Raw genomic sequence first — 19,737 nt, 5'->3', positions numbered from 1 at the left:
TTTTTCTCACTTGTGGAGGTGTCTGTCTCTTGGAATTATTTAAAATATTAATAATAATTAAGTGCATTAATTTTTCAGAATAAAAGCTTTTGTCTTTTCAAATTAAGTGTACTAATAACAACAACAATAAAGATTGTAACATCCCAAATTTTTAATAATATCAATACATTAATCACACATCAATAAAATTAGAACAGTGAAAAAAAAAACATAGAAACTGTTACAGTTATCCAAGTGTAACTATAATAGTATAATATATACTAGAAAAGAGAAATAAAATCCCCATCAACAAAAAATTTTTAAGTTGAAAGTTAAAGTTTAGCCAAATGTTTTCAAAAGAAAATATATACTGGTGTTGTCAAAACGGGTTGGCCTGATCCATTATGAGTTGGCCACTTAATGAGTCAACTCAACCCAGCTCATCTATTAGCGAGTCAAAAAAATTTGAGCATGGTTCGGCTCATCACGGGAGTGTGCGTTAAACGGATTGGCTCATCAGCTCACTTAATTACAAGTTTTGTTTTCAATTCCAAAAAAAAAATAACAAATTTTAAATCTAAATAAATTTAAATCCAAAATAATGTTAAGCTCAAAAGAGAATTCAAAATAAAAAAATATAATATAATCCAAAATAATCTTAAACTCTAAATATAATCCAAAAACAAACCCAAAAAGCAAAATTAGGTGGATTGGTGAGTCAACCCGGCTCACCACGGGTTTAATCCAAGTGAGTCGGGTTCTTAGTGGGCTGGGCTCAAAATTGACCTATATCAAAATTTCAGTTTTTTTTTCAACCCAACCCGAACCTGTGGTGGGCCGGGTTGGCTCGTGGATTCCAACCCATTTTGACAGCACTATATATATATATATATATAGACACACACATATAATATCAGTAAGATAAATAAACTAAATCTACTCCTCTGCTCCATCTCTACCGCCTAGTAACTATTCCAATGAAGGTTCCTCATCTGCTCACATCATAAAAATGATCATTGCATACCTAAGAAATAAACAAACATAAAAAAAAGGGTAAGTTATTATTATCCTCATCTGCTCACATCATAAAAATAATCATTGCATACCTAAGAAATAAACAAACACAAAAAAAAGGGTAAGTTATTACTATCAAAGGATGTACGTAAGATCATTTACAAGATCAGTTTATAATTCAATTATCAATCACTAACAATATTTATACACATTTCATCATCTAACTCTAGATTAACTATCCATATACATGTATTGATATTGAACTATAGATGCCCTATCCCGGAGGTAGAACAACAACAACTACTTTACCAACAATTACCACATTCCAAGGTTAGTCCTTTTAAGCATCTATGGTCAAACAATTAACCAATAGACTAAGAATCTCTTGCTACGCTCCATCCCATAACTATCCTTCTCTCCTTGAGATTGAAAGTTATTGAGAGGATTAGAATAATCTTTATTTACTAGCATCCTATATCAATACATACATGATCTATAAAATTACATTAACTACCCAAGTTAGGAATATTAATATTAAAGTTCACTTCTATTGATTCTTTTAAGAAAAATAGTATGATACAAGTTTTAAAAACTATAATTATAAATAAATGGTAATATGCTGAGACAATTTTATTGTGTAGAAGTCGTGTTAAGAATACTAATTAGTTACATTAACTAATTATAAAAACTATAAATAAATGGTAATATGTACATTTCATAAAAAAAAATTAGCACTCCCATCTTTTGCCTCAATAGTTTTCTCATTTTCTCTTTCTTGCTCACCAACCACCTTCCCTCAATCTCTCGTGATAATTTTCCTCAAAATATTGGATATTGGGAGACCCATCTGATTTACTCTGAACCTTTGAAAGATTTTAAATCTTTGCAATTGTCTTTAATTTACGTAGAGGAGTTCAAATACAAAAAATATATTGTATGATTGTTTACGTTTAATACTTAATTTGTAATGTTTTAATTATCAATGTTATTTTGTTAATTTGGAGTGTTACACAAATAAATATGATGAGAATTGTAAGGACCGTGCATTTAAAATAAAAAGTGGTGGGGGAGGTGTGAGGACTGCATGTTCTCAGTGGGGGAGGTGGCATTCATCATGCTTGGAAGCACCAGCCGCCCCAATATCAGAAGTGGATTTTTATTTTATTTGCAAATGGGGAGCAGCACTCAGAGGCCCCTTTCTTTCATTCTTCACCGTCCAAGAGCACCATTTCTTCCTTCTTAAAGGTAAAAGCCACGGATTCAAAGGGGTTTTTGGGAGTTCTGCAGAGGGGAAGAGTTGCTGGAAAAATCTGGAAGAGAGTAAGTTTGCTGCAGATTTGGGAGAAGTGAGGCAGAGGTCGTCCGGCGTTGCAGCTGCAAGCTTGAGGAAGGTAGATTCAAGTGAAGTGTTGGGTGCTACATCCAGAGGTGAGGCAGAGAACGTCCAGAGCTTTACTGCATTCAAGATTGCTAGGAGGTCTTCAAGAGGTAAGGGGAGTTGGATTTTCTGGATGTTGATAGTGGTTGCATGAGTAGGATGCTGGAAAATTGTGGTTGTATGTATGGTTGGATTGAAATTGATGTGTTGATTCAGGTATGTAATCTTGTATGTTTTGGAATTGAAGGAAATTGAAATTTCATAGTTTTTAGTCATTTGGAGAGGAAGTGAGGTAGTGATTTTGAGTATTTGGGGTCTAGAGTGTTATTGAGCATTTGGAATAGTTTCACCTACTGTATTGTGACTTGTTGGAGTCATCAAATTGATCAAAATAGGTGCAAAGTAGTGGAATTGGATTTTTAGTATCAAAGTTATGAAAATTGGTGTTTTATGGTTGAATTTGAGTATGAATCCCTTAAGAATTGAATAAGGAACGTTTATAATCAATTAGGTAAGTTCAATCTAGTATAAAACATGAATTAAGGGTGTTAGAAGTTAATTAAAAAGGGTTGAAAATGGTAAGAGAGGTTCTGACCTCAAATCTGCAGAATTCTGTATTCTGCAGAATTCTGCATCAGGTCACGCCCGGGCGCCCCACTGTCGCGCCCAGGCGCGAGTGGCACTGGAAATGTCGCGCCCAGCATATCGCGCCCGAGCACGAGATGCTGCGGAGCGCGTTCGTCTGAGCCAAATTGGACGTTTGTCCAATTTGCTCGACCAAGCGTTCGGCCTTAAGTTTCTCTGAGCGTTCGTCCGTGTTCGTTCAACCGAGCGTTCATCCACGTTCGTCCAAACTGAGCGTTCGTCCGTGTTCGTTCAACCGAGCATTCGTCCACGTTCGTCCAAACTGAGCGTTCGTCCGTGTTCGTTCAACCGAGCGTTCGTCCGCATTCGTCCAAAGTGAGCGTTCGTCTGGGTTCGTCCGTGGCGTTCGTTCAAAAGAATGTTCAGCCTGTTGTTGAGCGTTCGCCCTGTCGTGGATCATTCGTCCTGTAGTGTTCATCCAAATCATCAAGCGAGCGTTCGTCCATATTGTTTTGTTGACGTTCGTCCAAGAGTGTTCGGCCTGTTGCAAATGGCGTTCGTCCAGAAACGTACGTCCCATGGTGTCCGGTGAATAGTGCTCGTCCAATTAATACTCTACCAAAAATGTATTCTAAATCCATTTTCTATTAAATTGAACTGTGTTCAAATGTTTGGATTATATGCTGTGATGTGATGTATGTAAAAGTTATGAGAACGTATGAAATATGATAAATTATTGTGATGATACGATTGTGAATGAAAATGATGTATGTGAGTGTAAAAATAGTCGTGTTGGAAATTTACCTTGCATGGTGTTGGGGAGTGCCAGCTGAACTATGCGAGTGTAAAGAAGAGTCGGGTGTATTTACATTGCATAGTGTTGGGGAGTGCCAACTGAACTATGCGAGTATAAAGATGAGACGTGTGTATTTGCCTTGCATAGTGTTGGGGAGTGCCAACTGAACTATGCGAGTGTAAAGATGAGACGTGTGTATTTGCCTTGCATAGTGTTGGGGAGTGCCAACTGAACTATGCGAGTGTAAAGATGAGTCGTGTGTATTTACCTTGCATAGTGTTGGGGAGTGCCAGCTGAACTATGCGAGTGTAAAGATGAGTCTTGTGATGTCAATTTATCATGTTTGGGGGACTTTTGGCATGACGTATTAGTGTGTGATTTGTGGTTTAACGAGTATATCTTATTTGTTCTATGTATGATAACATGCTTTTTATATCTAGCTCACCCTTGCATTGTTTGTGTTGTGTACTTTTTGGGTATGTTTCTCTGGCGATGATCATCCACTTGGATGGGAGTAGACGTTGTTGAAGAGATCCCTTTGGAGCAAGAGCTGGGGGATACTAAGGTTGCGGAATAGTCTTCTTAGGAGTTTCCCATCTGAACACGTGTAGTGTTCGACTCTTTAAGCTATTTAAGTTTGAATTTCCGTTTTCTTTTATTTCTGGATGACTGTAATTTTACATTTAATTACACGTCATGATCCGACTGTTCTCTTTATTGGAATGTTGACGTCTTTATTATGTAATATTTGTTATTATATAATCGGGATGTTACAAGAATACTTTAAAATTTATTGTGAAAAATCAATGGTAAATAAAGATTTAATTATTAAAGTTGGAGAGTGATTTTGTAGATTTAGATGAGTAAACATTACTCAATGTGATATATTCTTGAAGTATTTTATTGATAATTGTGAAATTCATTTATCTGACTAATCACTACATAATTAATTTAAATATTTATAAAATGTGTTAAAATAGAGATTTTGAATTTAATGGAGTTTTTGTATTTTATTTTGATATCTCATGATTTTACCTAATATTTTCTCACTTTTATATGTTTTCTGTTTATATATGGAAAATAAAATTTGAAATTTTCCTTTTAAATAAAGGAAGACATCATATCCCAAACTATGTTTCAGAAATGATTACAAACTCCTCTCTGGGAGTGATTACAAACTATTTAAATTGTAAAATAAAAATATTATACATATAAAGTATATATATATATATATCTTTAATTTTAATCTCTTTTATCAAGATTTAATTATAATTAAATTATCTTTTAAATAATAATTAAATTAAAAATAAGACTATAGAATAGAATAAAAAATAACCTCACATTTTCATATTACAAATTATGGAAAAAAAACATAACTCATTCAAACTATTTTTGAAATAGTGAAAACGCATGCGCGCACGTTGTATTCATTTTATTTATAATAAAAATAATAAAATTATTATTATTATAATAAATATAAATATAAATAGTATTTGAGAATTTAGAAAACCTTTTCAGAAAAGTGATGGTTGTTATAAAAAGAAAACTATTATATTTTTATAACAAAATGCTTTAATATAATTAGATTTTTAATAAACGGAATATTATTATTTTGAAACACATAATTTTTTTTAAATTATTTTTCTTGAATTTTTTTTGTGTGTTCATATGTTTCAAAATCTAACATTGTAGGAATGATTTTTTCGACAAGCTCTTCTTATCTAATCAATTGGTTTATGTGTTTGAGTAACTCATTTTTCTATCTTTTTCTTAGGTCAAATATGTTTCTTGTATGCAATATCTTTTTGTTGCATATGTCAATCTAAGTTGTAACATCCTGATTATATAATAACTAATATTATATAATAAAGACGTTAACATCCAAATATAGAGAACAGTCGGAGTATGACGTGTAATTAAATGTGAAATTACAGTCATCCAGAAATAAAAGAAACAGAAAATTTAAACTTGAACAGTTGAAAGGATTACACACTACAAGTGTTCAATCAGGAAATTCTAAGAAGACTACTCCGCAACATCAGTAACCTCCAGCTCTTGCTCCAAGGGAATCTCCGCGACAACATCTGCTCCCATCCAAGTGGATGATCATCGCCAAAGAAACATACCCAAACAGCACACAACACAGACAATGCAAGGGTGAGCTAGATATAAAAAACATGTTATACATATAGCACAGTTAATTCATGTTATCATACTTAGATTCGTATAAAAGAACAATTAGAGCATATTTATTAAACCACAATTCACCCACTCACACGACATGCAAAAGTCATCCAAACATGGTAAATTGACATCACAAGACTTGTTACTTTATACCCCGACTCGTTGCTTTATAGACCGACTCGTCCGGACCAGAATGATTATCGAGCTATGGCGGGTCTTGAACTCGTGGTGGCTTTATGAAACTTGGGCACTACCGCCCTGGCACTACCGCCTTGTGAAACTTGGGCACTACCGCCCGATGGAACTTTGGGCACTACCGCCCGGCCACAGTCACGAGGTTAATCCGTTATCACTCACCTTGGATCATATGGAAGCACCCAAGACTAGGACCTCCTGCTACTCCTCACCACATGGTTCAATCCTCTCTACATGAGAAGAAAGACCATTGGAGTTTCAGGATGACCCCCAAAACTGAGCTACCATGTAATCATTCTATACAACCCCAAAACACCACCATGTATCCTCTCCTTGAGGATCATGGAATTACGTCCATGAATCATACTGTTACTTTGAACCTTAACCACAATTATGAATAATCAGAAACTACCATATTACCACAGTAAATCCAACATATCTCTTCCATTCACATAAGTCACATCACAGTATATATATTCCAAACATTCCACATGCATAAAAATCTGTTAAGTAAACAACATTAATCAATCCAATACACATTACTAAACCGTAACAATCTCAAGAGAACCACTAAACAACACAAATTCCCGTAACTCATACTTAGACAAAGAAAATAGCTTTGAAACCATCACCAACAGTCTCGGAAGGGTCCAAAACCTCCAAAACGACTTAAGAAACGTCCAAAACGGACACCCGGAACCCCAAAAACTATCAAAAACAAAGACCAAGCCACTTTCTGCGAACAACTCGCGCCCGGGCGCGAGATGAGGGGCGCCGGGCGCGAGATGAGGGGCGCCGGGCGCGACTTTTCCCGAGAGTCTCGCGCCTGGGCGCCACTGGGGGCACCGAGCGCGAACCAGAAGTCGTCCAGCCCCATACCAGTTCACAACAACCATTTTGCACCTATTTTGATCAGTTTGATGACTCTAACAAGTCCAAATGACTTACCTAAGATATACCAATAGCCCAAATGTACTCAAAATCCTTACTTCCCAAAATCACTACCTCACTTCCTCTCAAAGTGACCCAAAACTCTATCAGCTTGTTCAAAACAGTGTATACTTTCCTTACCTTCCACTTGATCACCCCTCCAATAGAATACATACATCAACATACCAATCTCAAATATCATTTCAACCCAACCACATCCACATTCACGAATTTCCAGCATACAGTTCATACAAAGATCAACACATGTATTGTTCATACAACTCATAGAAAAGATCTAGCTCCCCTTACCTCTTGAAGACTTCCTTTGTAGACCTTGAATCAATCTTCACAAGACTTGCAGCACCTTGGCCTCCTTGCAACTCCAGAAACTCTCAACTTCACCTCTCTCACAAATTTTCCAGCAAAGACTTCACTCCCACAAGTGCAGAACCCCTTTCTCCTTCTCCCCACACTTCCAGATCTGCCTCCTAGAGATATCATGCCCCTTAATCCACTAAGAAGCACTAATCATTGGAAAGGAGGTATGCCCATGCTCCCCTCTGACCCAAGGAACCAATCATTTTCAGTCTGGAGCATATTCCCCTAACTTTCCACGCAATCCCCACTCATTTCAGATCTTAAAATGTAAAAAAAAACAGATACCGCTCGCGCCGGGCGCCCCAGAGGAAAGGGCGCTGGGCGCAAGTCTCCCAGCAGCACCACTGTTGCAACTTTGATAGTTCGGTTGACCCCCTTCCCGAAGTAGAAAATACGCGTATGAGTACTCAAATCGAAGCTCTTTGAGTCTACTATCCAATAAAAGAAGAATCAACTGAATTCATATTATCTACAAAAAGTTATGATTAAAATAGTAAACCATATAAAACGTGACAGCATTCCATTTTTACATTATAACTTGAACTTTTTACAACTTGGTAAATTCTTGAGGTTCTAGGGTCTTACATAAGTCATCAATGTAAGTTTTCATTAACCAATGATTATAATTGTAGGAGTTGATCTTGTTTATGATAGTTTTGTGTATAGATAGAGCAAGACATTTTGGTGCTTAGAGCATCTAGAGTGTCAAACTAGGTGAAGGAAACTACCTTTTATCTATTTTATGTTTGAATTGGTTGATTAATTGTCTATACCTATAAGATTTTTTATTGTGATAAATTAGCATGTTTGATTATTATGAATGGTTGAATTTGGAATATAAAGTCTTTTTTGATATGTCAAAATTGATATTAGGACTTGGAATGAGAACTGTGTTTATGAAACTTATTATAGACTCAAGTGAATGATTTTATCATATTTTGGATTAGTTATGAACTTGTGAGAGGCATGAAAATGTTGGTTTGATTGTGGTTGGTGAGATTTTTGAATTGAACTAATATGATACTCCTTGACATTAAATTACTATATTAAAGCTTAAAGAAGGAGTTAGGAATCTAATACACCGATATACGCCATTGTAGCATCGTCTAGTGTTATTACTCAATTAAAACTCAAAGAAAGAGTTTAGGAATCTAATACACCATATGAACGTTGTTGGAAGTCTTACATCAACTAAATATAATGTCAATTTAAAGTATATAAGTGAGTACAAATCTCACCTTACAAACCACTTTTATGAAGTTGAGTTAAGTTTAAAGTTCACTTCTTGATGCGACTTAGATAGGAGCCACAAACTTGAGCTTTTGTGTGTGTAAGACCAGTTAAAGAAGTTAATGGTAGTTATGACTAAATAAAAAATTTCATTATGTAAAAATATTAAATTATATCGTTACAACATTTAATAATGTGCTTTTAAATTAATAAATAATTAATACTCAAATTAATATGCATGATATCTCTAAGATAATTTTTTGTAACGGCTGATGCATACTAATATATTCATTTTAGTCTTTATAAATATATTTCATATGTTATTTTATCTTTTAAATATTTTAAATATTTTTTAAATTAGTTTATAACCATTGTTTTACTATAAACAATTATTCACCAATTTTATTCCTTATTAATATAATTCATTTATTATTTTATCATTTAAGTTTTGTAAATATTTTTTTAAACTTAATTGACTATTTCTAATATAAAAATTATATGATAATATTTTATTCTCTTTATTATGATAAATAAATAAATATATGTGCAAACAATATGTAAACAATATGAGAAAGAGGGGAAATATATTTGTTTATAGTAAAACAATATGATAATATTATTATTAATTAATACTCTTAATATGTAAACAATATGAAATTATTAGAGGGGAAATATATTTGTTTTAGTTTGATGGAATTTGAGAAAGAGGTATATGAAATGCAATTGATAAAGAAGAATGAACATGTTATTACTTCAACTTCTCTTATTATTCATAAATTCCACAACAAAGGCGTGGAATTGTTACATCTTTATTTCAGGTTTTTCATTTCCAGGACAGTAGCAATCGCAGCACTGGTGGCGGCATCGCCTTATGCAATCAGGAGGACAGGGCAATTTAAAACAAGGAGTTCGATCTTGGCAGGGGTTGTTACAGCCAAAGCCTATAAAATTTGTTCATCTTCGTCAAATGATTGGTCAAAGAAATATAGATAAATGTATAAAAGAAGAGAGTGAAACGTACCTGTTGCAAATATTACGAGACATAAAACCATCAAGCATGGTAACAACACTGAAGCTTTTGTCATTGTTGTTTCTCTGTGTTTTAAAGGGATTTTTAGAATAATTTTTCAAGTTTCAGAGTTGTGTCTCTCAGGATTATTTATAAAGATAATATTAGAGCTGTCAATTTTATTTTTAGCCCCAAGACAAGCCTTGCCTTTTCTATGATTCAGCCCATTTTTTTTACCTATATCTTAAGGGCTTTTCTAAAGTCCCTGACCCCAAAAGCCTCCATAAAATGGGTCCTGATTAAATTAGGGCCGGGTTAGCCCGGAGCCTCCATTTTTTCCTTTTCTGAGAATTTCGTTTTCCTTCTTTTACCAAAGCAAGTAACAAAATTGTATGTATAGATATATAGATATATAGTCTCTCCCATCAAAGTGCTAATTGTTGATTATGTTTTGAGAATTTTCAAACAAATGGTGTCAGAAATTGTGGCTTTTAAATAAAAATTGTTAACTGGTTTCATAAAGTTTTCTTGGATATTGATTTTGTTTGATAGCAGAAAATGCTATCCAATATATTCGTAGACAAAGGTCAAGGGTTTATTTGTTTTTTGTTGAAGGAAATTCTGTAAAATTTTGTCTGTATGCGTAGCATTCTTCATTTGCAACTTTGGTGCATGGATATTAGGAAACCAAGTGTGAAGAGGGTGTATGAGGATCCACACGGTGGCAATGAGATCCAAGGCACATTTTCTTACCAAAACAGTAAGTTAGGTGCTGCATAAGCCGTTATTCCTTTCCCCTCTTTTGATCTAAAATGATTGAACTTTACTGTGAAAAAGAGCTACAAAAATGGACCCACCATTATCTCAGTTGTCCCCTTAGGATTTTGGTGAAATTTTTTTTCTTAAACTTTAATTTTTTTGAATATATTCTTTTCTCATAACTTTTATGTGCAGTGTCTACTATTGATATTTTGGTCGTTGACAAGTAAATCCATCTGGAAATTTCATTTGGAAGCTAATGAAAGGAAGAAGATTGGTATGAGATAGAAAGAAGTAAGCAAGGAGGTTGGACAAAGTCAGTGTAGATCTAGATATTTGGAGACCCCTTAGATCTTATAGAGGAGTTGGAACTACTGGAGTTGAGGTTGGAGAGCTAATCTATGAATACCTTGTAATGCTTTGCTATAAGATATCTGTGAACTACTTTGTTTGGCTTGTAATTCTGTTTTAGCTCATGAAATTTGTTGAAATGCACATCTTGACTTTGAGCTAGATGATCTTGGTCGAATGATGAATTGGTGAAAGAATAGAGATCTTTGACATGTTGCATACTCCATGTTTTCTCTGAAGATGTTGTGTGAAAGAATAGATTTTAAATTTGATTATCACGTAAGAGGTTATTCCAAGTTATCTAGTAAATGTATTTTTGTTCTATGATTATCTTAATGTAGGAATGGAAGCACACACTAGTACAAAAACAGTGTATAACATCACGCGTTCAACATTCAACCACTGAATAGCCAACGTTAAAAATGAGCGGTGACATTTTTGTAAATAAATGCAATAATTATACGTCGTTTATAATTGTAATTCGACGTAAAAAAATATAAAACATCGAATGCCCTTTAAATTCGACGTCAAAAGGTTAGTGGATTCAATAAAAATTTGAGCAGGAGATTGAAAATTCATTCACTTTACCGTAGCGCACGATATCTTCTTCTCTTCTCAAACTTTTATCAAACGAAGTTTGACGAGCATCACATGTAATCTTTTTTTCATTTGATACAAAATGCATGTTAATTAACTACTTTATGTATGATTTTTGTTTGTTTTAACCGATTATTTTCGTGCTCTTTTCCTTCATAGGTGCATTCTGCTTTATCTATCACTGGTGACGAAACTTTATTCCGATGAACCCACCTTTTGAAGGTTAGTTTTCGTTTTTGTTTTGAAGAACTTACGTGTTGAACTTGTTTGTTGTTTTCTTTTTGTTGAACTTGTTTGTTATTGTTATTTGGTTGAACTTGTTTGTTGTAATTTGATTGAACTTGTTTGTTGTTGGTTATTATTGTTTGTTGTTGATACTACACTACACGTTCATAGTTCATGCTTTATAAAATACCAAACACTGAAATTTGTTGTTTTTTTGCTTTTCAGTCTCATAGAGCAGTAAAAAAGATAAGAATTAATTAAAAAACAAACAAAAAAAATTGATTAACTTCGAATATTGACAAAACTGGACGTTAAGTTAACGTCGTATTAATAAAATTCGACGTTAATTTACGTCAAATTTAATGTCTCCTAATGTCTCCTGATATGACGTCGTTTGCGAATTCGCCGTTGAAAGCCCACAATATTCGTAACATGTTACATTTTTTTTCTATGATTATCTTATATATATCTTTAGTTTTAACCTCTGTTATCAAGATTTAATTATAATTAAATTATCTTTTAAATAATAATCAAATTAAAAATAAGACTATACAATAGAATAAAAAATAACCTCACATTTTCATATTACAAAATATGGAAAAAAACATAACATTCAAACTATTTTTGAAACAGTGAAAACGCATGCGCGCACGTTGTATTCATTTTATTCATACTAAAAAAGTAATAAACTTATCATTATTATTTTAAATATAAATATAAATAGCATGTGAGAATTTAGAAAACTGTTTTAGAAAAGTGATGGTTGTTATAAAATGAAAGCTATAATATTTTTATAACCAAATGTTATATATAAATAGAATTTTATTAAATGAGTTTTATTATTTTAAAACATATAATATTATAATTTTTTTTTAAAGTTATTTATCTTTTTTCTTTCTTTTTGTTTTGTGTTTATCGGTTTGAAAATTTGAAATTGTATGAGTGGTCCTCTCAATTAAGATTAATCCAAAAAGTGTCAAATTACTCAATTAAAACTTAAAGAGAGAGTTTAAGAATCTAATACATCGATCGACAAACGCCATTGTAGCATCGTCGAACGCCACTTAGACCGTGGCCATAAACTTAGACCTTTGGACGCCATTACTCAATTGAAGCTTAAAGAGAGAGTTTAGGAATGTAATACACTAACAAATGCCATTATAGTATCGTCGAGTACCACTTAAATCGTGACCACAAACTTAGACCTTTGGACACTGTTACTCAATTAAAGCTTAAAAATGAAGTTTAAAAATCTAATACATTAGTGGATTTCATTATAGCATCGTTGAGCGCCACTTAGACCGTGGCCACAAACTTAGGCGCCACTTTTTTTTATCATGTTAATATAGAGAAATGTCGTTAGCATTTCAAAATAATTAAACTACAAAATTCCGACAAGTAAAATATATGTTTTCTTTTCTTTAAATAATACTCTTAATAATTTGCTTTAAATAAATCACCTCAAGAATTATATTTATTCTATATGTAGAGAATTCATTTTTGTAACGGCTGATGTATATCAATATATTCATTTTACTCTTTATAAATATATTTTATATTTTATTTTATCTTTTAAATTTTGTAAATATTTTTAAATTAATTTGATAACCATTGTTTTAATATAAACAATTATTCACCAATTTTATTCGTTATTAATATAATTCATTTTAATATTTTATCATTTAGGTTTTGTAAATATTTTTTGCAACTCAATTGACTATCTCTAATATAAAAATTATATGATAATATTTCACTCTTTTTATTATGATAAATAAGTAAATATATGTGCATTTGTTTTCACTTATAACCAATAAAATTAGTATATGTATCAAAAACTGTTTCAAGTAACATTTATTGTTATTATTATTACTCTTAATATGTAAACAATATGAAATTCACTAGTACAAAAATCGGGTACAACGTGAATTTAAAAAAGTCGAATTTTGTTAATATATGACGTTAACTTAAGTCGAATTTTTTCAATATTCGACGTTAATCAATTTTTTTTGTTTTTCTTATCAACAACAAACAATAATAACCAACAACAAACAAGTTCAATCCAACAACAACAACAAACAAGTTCAACTAAACAACAACAACAAACAAGTTCAACAAAAAAACAACAAACAAGTTCAACAAATAAATTCTTCAAAAACAAAAGGTGGGTTCGTCAGAATAAAGTTTCATCACATTGAGAGAGAAAGCAGAATGTGCCTATGAAGGGCAAGAGCACGAAAATAATCGGTTAAAACAAACAAAAATCATACATCAAGTAATTAATTAACATGCATTTGTATCAAATGAAAGAAATATTACATGTAATGCGGTCAAACTTCGTTCGAGAAAAGTTTGAGAAGAGAAGAGGGTATCGCGCGCTAAGATAAAGTGAATGAATTTTCAATCTCTCGCTCAAATTTTTATTGAATTCACTAACCTTTTGATGTCGAATTTAAAAGTCATTCGACTTTTTAGAATTACAATTCTAAACGACATTTAATAATTGCATTTATTTACAAAAATGTCACCGCTCATTTTTAACGTTGATTATTCAGTGGTTGTACATTGAACGCGTGACGTTATACGCTGTTTTTGTACTAGTGATTATTAGAGGGAAAATATATTTGTTTTAGTTTGATGGAATTTGAGAAAGAGGTAAATGAAATGCAATTGATGAAGAAGAATGAACATCTTATTACTTCAACTTCTCTTATTACTTATAAATTCCAAGCAAAGGCATGGAATTGTTACATCTTTATTTCAGGTTTTTCATTTCCAAGACAGTAGCAAACGCAGCACAGGTTACGGCATCGCCTTAGGCAATTAGGAGCACATCGCAGTTTAGCACAAACAGTTGGTTCATGGCAGGTATAGTTACAACCAAACCCTATAAAATTTGTTCATCTTCGTCAAATCATAAATTAAAGAAATATAGATAAATGTATAAAAGAAGAGAGTGGAACATACCTGTTGCAAATACTACGAGACATAAAACCATCAAGCATGATAACAACACTGAAGTTTTTGCCATTGCTGTTTCTCAGTGTTTAAAAGGGATGTTTTTGCCATTGCTGTTTCTCTGTGTTTTAAAGGGACTTTTAGAATAATTTTTCAAGTTACTTGTGTCTCTTAGGATTATTTATAAAGATAGTAATAATAAAATAATAATGAGAACAATAGTTACAATAATGGTAAGAATAATATTAATAAAGTGCATTAAATTATAAGAGACAAAGATATATTTAAAGTTGAAGTTGGAGCTTTGAACTCTTTCTCTTTATTACCTAGGTAGCCCATTCAGCGTTTTATTTATAGGAGCTTTGAAATCATTGTCCTTACAACTTTAACATTAGAGGATCCATATCACATAATTAATTATCTTCAACTTTTATAATTTCTTTCATTCAATAAAAAAAATGTTCTATTCACTTATAAATTTTCAATTTAATCAAACTTATCTAATTAACTTCATAACACAATTTTCTACTAATACATCAATATTAAAAAATTTGCTACCATTTTTTTAGATAATTAAATACTTCATTTTTAACAACTCAAATATTGAAAAAACAAAACAAAATTTCTAAAATAACTCTTACCTAGACATCTATGAATACCTTTTACAAACATTTCTTACCAACAAAATTACATGTAAAATAACTTTTAGTTTTCTCATTTTTATTAAATCAATTTATTTCAATAAAAAAATTAATTTTTTAAAATATACATTTACTCTGTTTAACTTCATTATTATTAACTCATTTTTTTTCAATAAATTTTCATAATTTATAAATGATACATTCATCTTATGACTTAATCTTTTTTTTAAAACTCATCAAGTCAATAAGAATTTTCATAAATAAAAATACATTTACAAAATAAAATTTTAAAATTTTCAATCCATAAATATAAATATTTTTTCATATTATATATATATATATATATATATATATATATATACTTCCATTATTTTATAAAATTTAAAAAAGTCAATATACATTCATTTGACACGTTATTTTATACATTAATTTTTTTAAATTAATTTAATTTTTTAAACTCATCCATTCACATCAATGTACATCCTATAAGTTAATTATAATATATATATATATATATATATAAATATAATATATATATATATATATATATATATATATTCTTTTTTCCTTTTCCAAAGTAAAATAAATAAATAAATCAACTTAGAAGTCGATTTCATGTTTGCTTAATTAGTTTTACTTAATATCTATAATTTATGCAACCTATAAATAGAATTTTCTTTTTGGTGTCATTTAAAGGGTAAAAATAGTAAAATAATAATTTTATTTTAAAAAATAGTTATTTAAAGGATAAAAAAGAAAAACATTTATATATACCAAAATACAAAATTCTATTTATATAATATTATAAATATATTTAAAAAGACCAGTTAAAGAAGTTAAAGGTAGTTACGACTAAATAAAAGTTTTCATTATGTAAAAATATTAAAATACAACATTTAATACTGTGCTTTTAAATTAATAAACAATTAATACTCAAATTAATATGCATGATATCTCTAAATTTAATGAAGGCTGTACGTATGTTTGATATTACATAACATTATCTTTATTATAAAATTTAATTTATTTTATTAATTTAATAGTCAAATTGTTTTCAAGATTTCGTTATAATTTTTCGGTTTAATCATCTCGGAAATCCTTATTGTACAGATTTTTATCAAATAGGTCATCGTATTCTCAATGGTCTCAATTAGGTCCTTTATTGTATAAAATTGAATCAATTTAGACATCGCCGTTAATTTGACTGGACGACGTTAAAAAATGTTGTGCGTGGTAGGATGACATTATCAAGTTTTACTGATGTGGCAGAGTTTGGTCTACTGAGTTGGATTTGTTTTATTTACTATTTAAAAAACTTGAATGAAATCAAAACACCATATTATAATTAAGAATTAATTAGAATTAAGATCATATTATAAAAAATTAAATCTCTAATAAGCTGAACCCTAATTGAATTCTATATCAGAATTTTCTTCTCCAAGCTTTAGTTAATTCTCTTGGAAGATTTAGAGAACCCTAGTCACAGTCTTTTTTCTAATTTTGGGTTCTCTTCCTTCACGGCCAAACCCAGTTTTGGGTTCTTGTCCTTCTTTGTTCATTCTTTCTCTCGGACAAAACTCAATTATGAGATTCTTCGTCTCACACGAGAAGCAGACTAGGAGAGCACGAGCACCCACCTTCGTTTTCTTCTTCTTTTCGTTCAGAAACTTCTCCTTCCCCAAATCATTTTTGGCCTTGCTTCGTTTCGCAAGCTGGAGGCTCAGTTTTCTCCTATCTCTTCCTTGGATTCTGGCGCAGTGGTCGTAGGGAGGAGGGGCTCTAGTTCATTGAACCAGGCGCGACAAAGGGGCATTCTCGTAGCGGTGGACACGGAAGCCTCTTGGTTCAGAGCTCATGGCGGGTGGAGTGCAGACAGTGTCGCGGTGGCGGGCGAAGACAGCGGCGACGTCGTGTTGTGAGAGGTACCAGCGTGGTAGTGGAGTGCGTCGTGTTTCTGATCTGGAAATTTTTTGGTTTTTGGAATTTGAAAACCTCATGGATTTTATGTCTTGGAATTTGATTCCTATAATTGAGTTTGAAAGGAAGGATTTTTAGTTTCTTAATTGTCGCTTGAATTTGTTTTCTTTGCCGTTTTGGGTTCCTTTGTTTCACAGATTTGTGGTTTCACGGTGGTTGTTGGTGGCTGGCAGGTGGCGTCAATGGAGATGGTGGTAGAGAGCAGCAACACCTTGTCAATGAAATGTCTGATAATAAGACAAAGAGAATTAAAAATAATAAGCTTATGATTCTAAAAATAAATTAGGTTTAATACCTATTTTGGTCCCTCGGTTTGTAGGGTGTGTTCAAAGTTGTCCTCCTTTTTTTCAAAAGTTCACAACTGTCCTATATTTTGCAAAAACAGTTTAAGTGGATCCTTTTTGCTTACAGCGTTAAAAAACTAATGGCAGGTTGCTCTCCTGGCAAAAATTAAATGACCTGTCCAATTAGTTGGCAAGCTCAGCCAATAAGACACTGGCACATGGCAGTCCCCTTTTCACTCAAAAGCTTTATCACACTTCTTCATCTTCTTCAATCGCACACTGCTTCCCAAACCCTAATCCCCTTTTCCCATTTCTGTGTTCAACGTTGAGGTTCTGAGATAAGAGAAATGAACTTCGTTTTTTAAGCTTTATATGTAGCTTCAGTTCAGAAATAATTTAACCGATTTTTATTTGTTTACTCAATTTTGTTTTACTGGGATAAAAAACCTCACTATCTTCCAATCCTAGTGTATCACCCTTGCCGTAAACCAACATCGCCGCCGCCCCGTGCGCCTCCGCTCTCCACTACTACACTACGCCCCATCTCCCTGTCCTTCCGCATGATCACCACGCACTCGCTCACGTTCACTCCTATCGCACCCAGGGCGCGGTAGAGGAGTGTGGTGTAGGTAGCAATGTTGGTGAGGGTATCAAAACAATTTCAATCAATACAATCTTTACTCATATACGAGAAAGAGAAGAGTATTACAAGATTTGGAAATATACAGTGGCACAAGATCTAAGGAAATACAGTATTATAAGATCTGAAAATATAGTGACACAAATTCCTTTTTCCAAACTTAAATTCAATCTCAACCTCGCTTTAATTGTGTGCCATTGAGATGAATTGAAACTATATCAGATTAACAAAAAAGGAAAGTCGGGGAGGACCGCTTCCGCTCTGGCAATTGCAGCTTTGCCTGCGTTTATGTCTCTCTCCTCCCTCAATCCTTCCTTGTGCCTCTTCTCTTTCACATGTTTGTCTCCTAATACCTCTTAACTAAATTTGAAAATTAAGTAAATAATTTCCTTTTAAAAGGCAGTTTTGTTCCGACGAGATGAGGTGTAGGGTGAGGGCGCTAGGAAGAAATGGTGGAGTTTGAGGAAGTGGAGAGAGAAAGTTTTTCCACTAGATAGAGGTTTTCAGAGGAGGAGAAGGAGGAAGCTGCAGAAGAGTACGAGAAATGCAAAGCAATGCCACGTAATAAGAAATTGTACAACTCATTCAGGTTTCGCCAGGTAGACAATTATGCTGTTAATTTTTTTAACGCCGTAAGCAAAAAGGACTAATGTGAACCGTTTTTGCAAAATATAGGACGGTTGTGAACTTTTGAAAAAAAAGAAGGACAACTTTGAATACGCCCTACAAACTGAGGGACCAAAATAGGTATTAAACCAATAAATTAATAAAGAAAAAGGAAATTGGAAATAACGTTGCGTTTTGATTTCATTCAACTTTTTTTAAATATGTAAATAAAACAAATCCAACTCAGTCGACCAAACTCTGCCACGTCAGTAAAACTTGGTCATGTCACTCTGTCATGCACAACATTTTTTAAGGCCATCCAGCCAAATTAATGACGAGGTCTAAATTGATTCAATTTTACACAATAAGAGACTTAATTGAGACCATTTAGAATACGAGGATCTATTTTAGAAAAACCTGCACAAATAGGGATGTCCGAGATGATTAAACCTAATTTTTATTCTACTATTTTATTTGATTATAGACGTTTTTTAGATACAATGTTTTTTATAAATAATAAAAAAAAATAATTGTGTATCATGATAATATAGAGAAATGTCGTTAGCATTTCAAAATAATTAAACTACAAAATTCCGATATGTAAAATGTATTTTTTATTATTATTAAATAATACACTTAATAATTTGTTTTAAATAAATCACCTCAAGAATTATATTTATTCTATATGTAGAGAATTCATTTTTGTAACGGCTAATGTATACCAATATATTCATTTTACTCTATAAATATATTTCATATTTTATTTAATCTTTTAAATTTTGTAAATAATTTTTAAATTAATTTTGTAACCATTGTATTAAGATAAACAATTATTCAACAATTTTATTCGTTATTCATATAATTCGTTTTATTATTTTATCATTTAAGTCTTGTAAAAAAAAATTAAACTTAATTGACTATTTCAGATATAAAAATTATATAATAATATTTTATTCTTTTTATTATGATAAATAAATAAATATATGTGCATGTGTTTTCATATATAACCAATAAAATTAATATA

At 32.0% G+C, this 19,737-nt stretch overlaps 1 long non-coding RNA gene across 1 annotated transcript; it reads right to left on the bottom strand.

The window, feature by feature from the left end:
* Nucleotides 1–14,277: 14,277 nt before the first annotated feature.
* LOC108342723 (uncharacterized) lies at nt 14,278–14,704 on the bottom strand. Its single transcript, XR_001833420.1, has 2 exons — nt 14,575–14,704; nt 14,278–14,494 (listed from the first exon to the last, which is right to left on the bottom strand). It is a non-coding gene; the product is annotated as an uncharacterized LOC108342723 (long non-coding RNA).
* Nucleotides 14,705–19,737: the final 5,033 nt, after the last annotated feature.

Source organism: Vigna angularis, chromosome 6 (assembly GCF_016808095.1).
Source record: "Vigna angularis cultivar LongXiaoDou No.4 chromosome 6, ASM1680809v1, whole genome shotgun sequence".
Taxonomy (NCBI): domain Eukaryota; kingdom Viridiplantae; phylum Streptophyta; class Magnoliopsida; order Fabales; family Fabaceae; genus Vigna; species Vigna angularis.
This window is presented reverse-complemented; position numbering and strand designations above follow the sequence as displayed.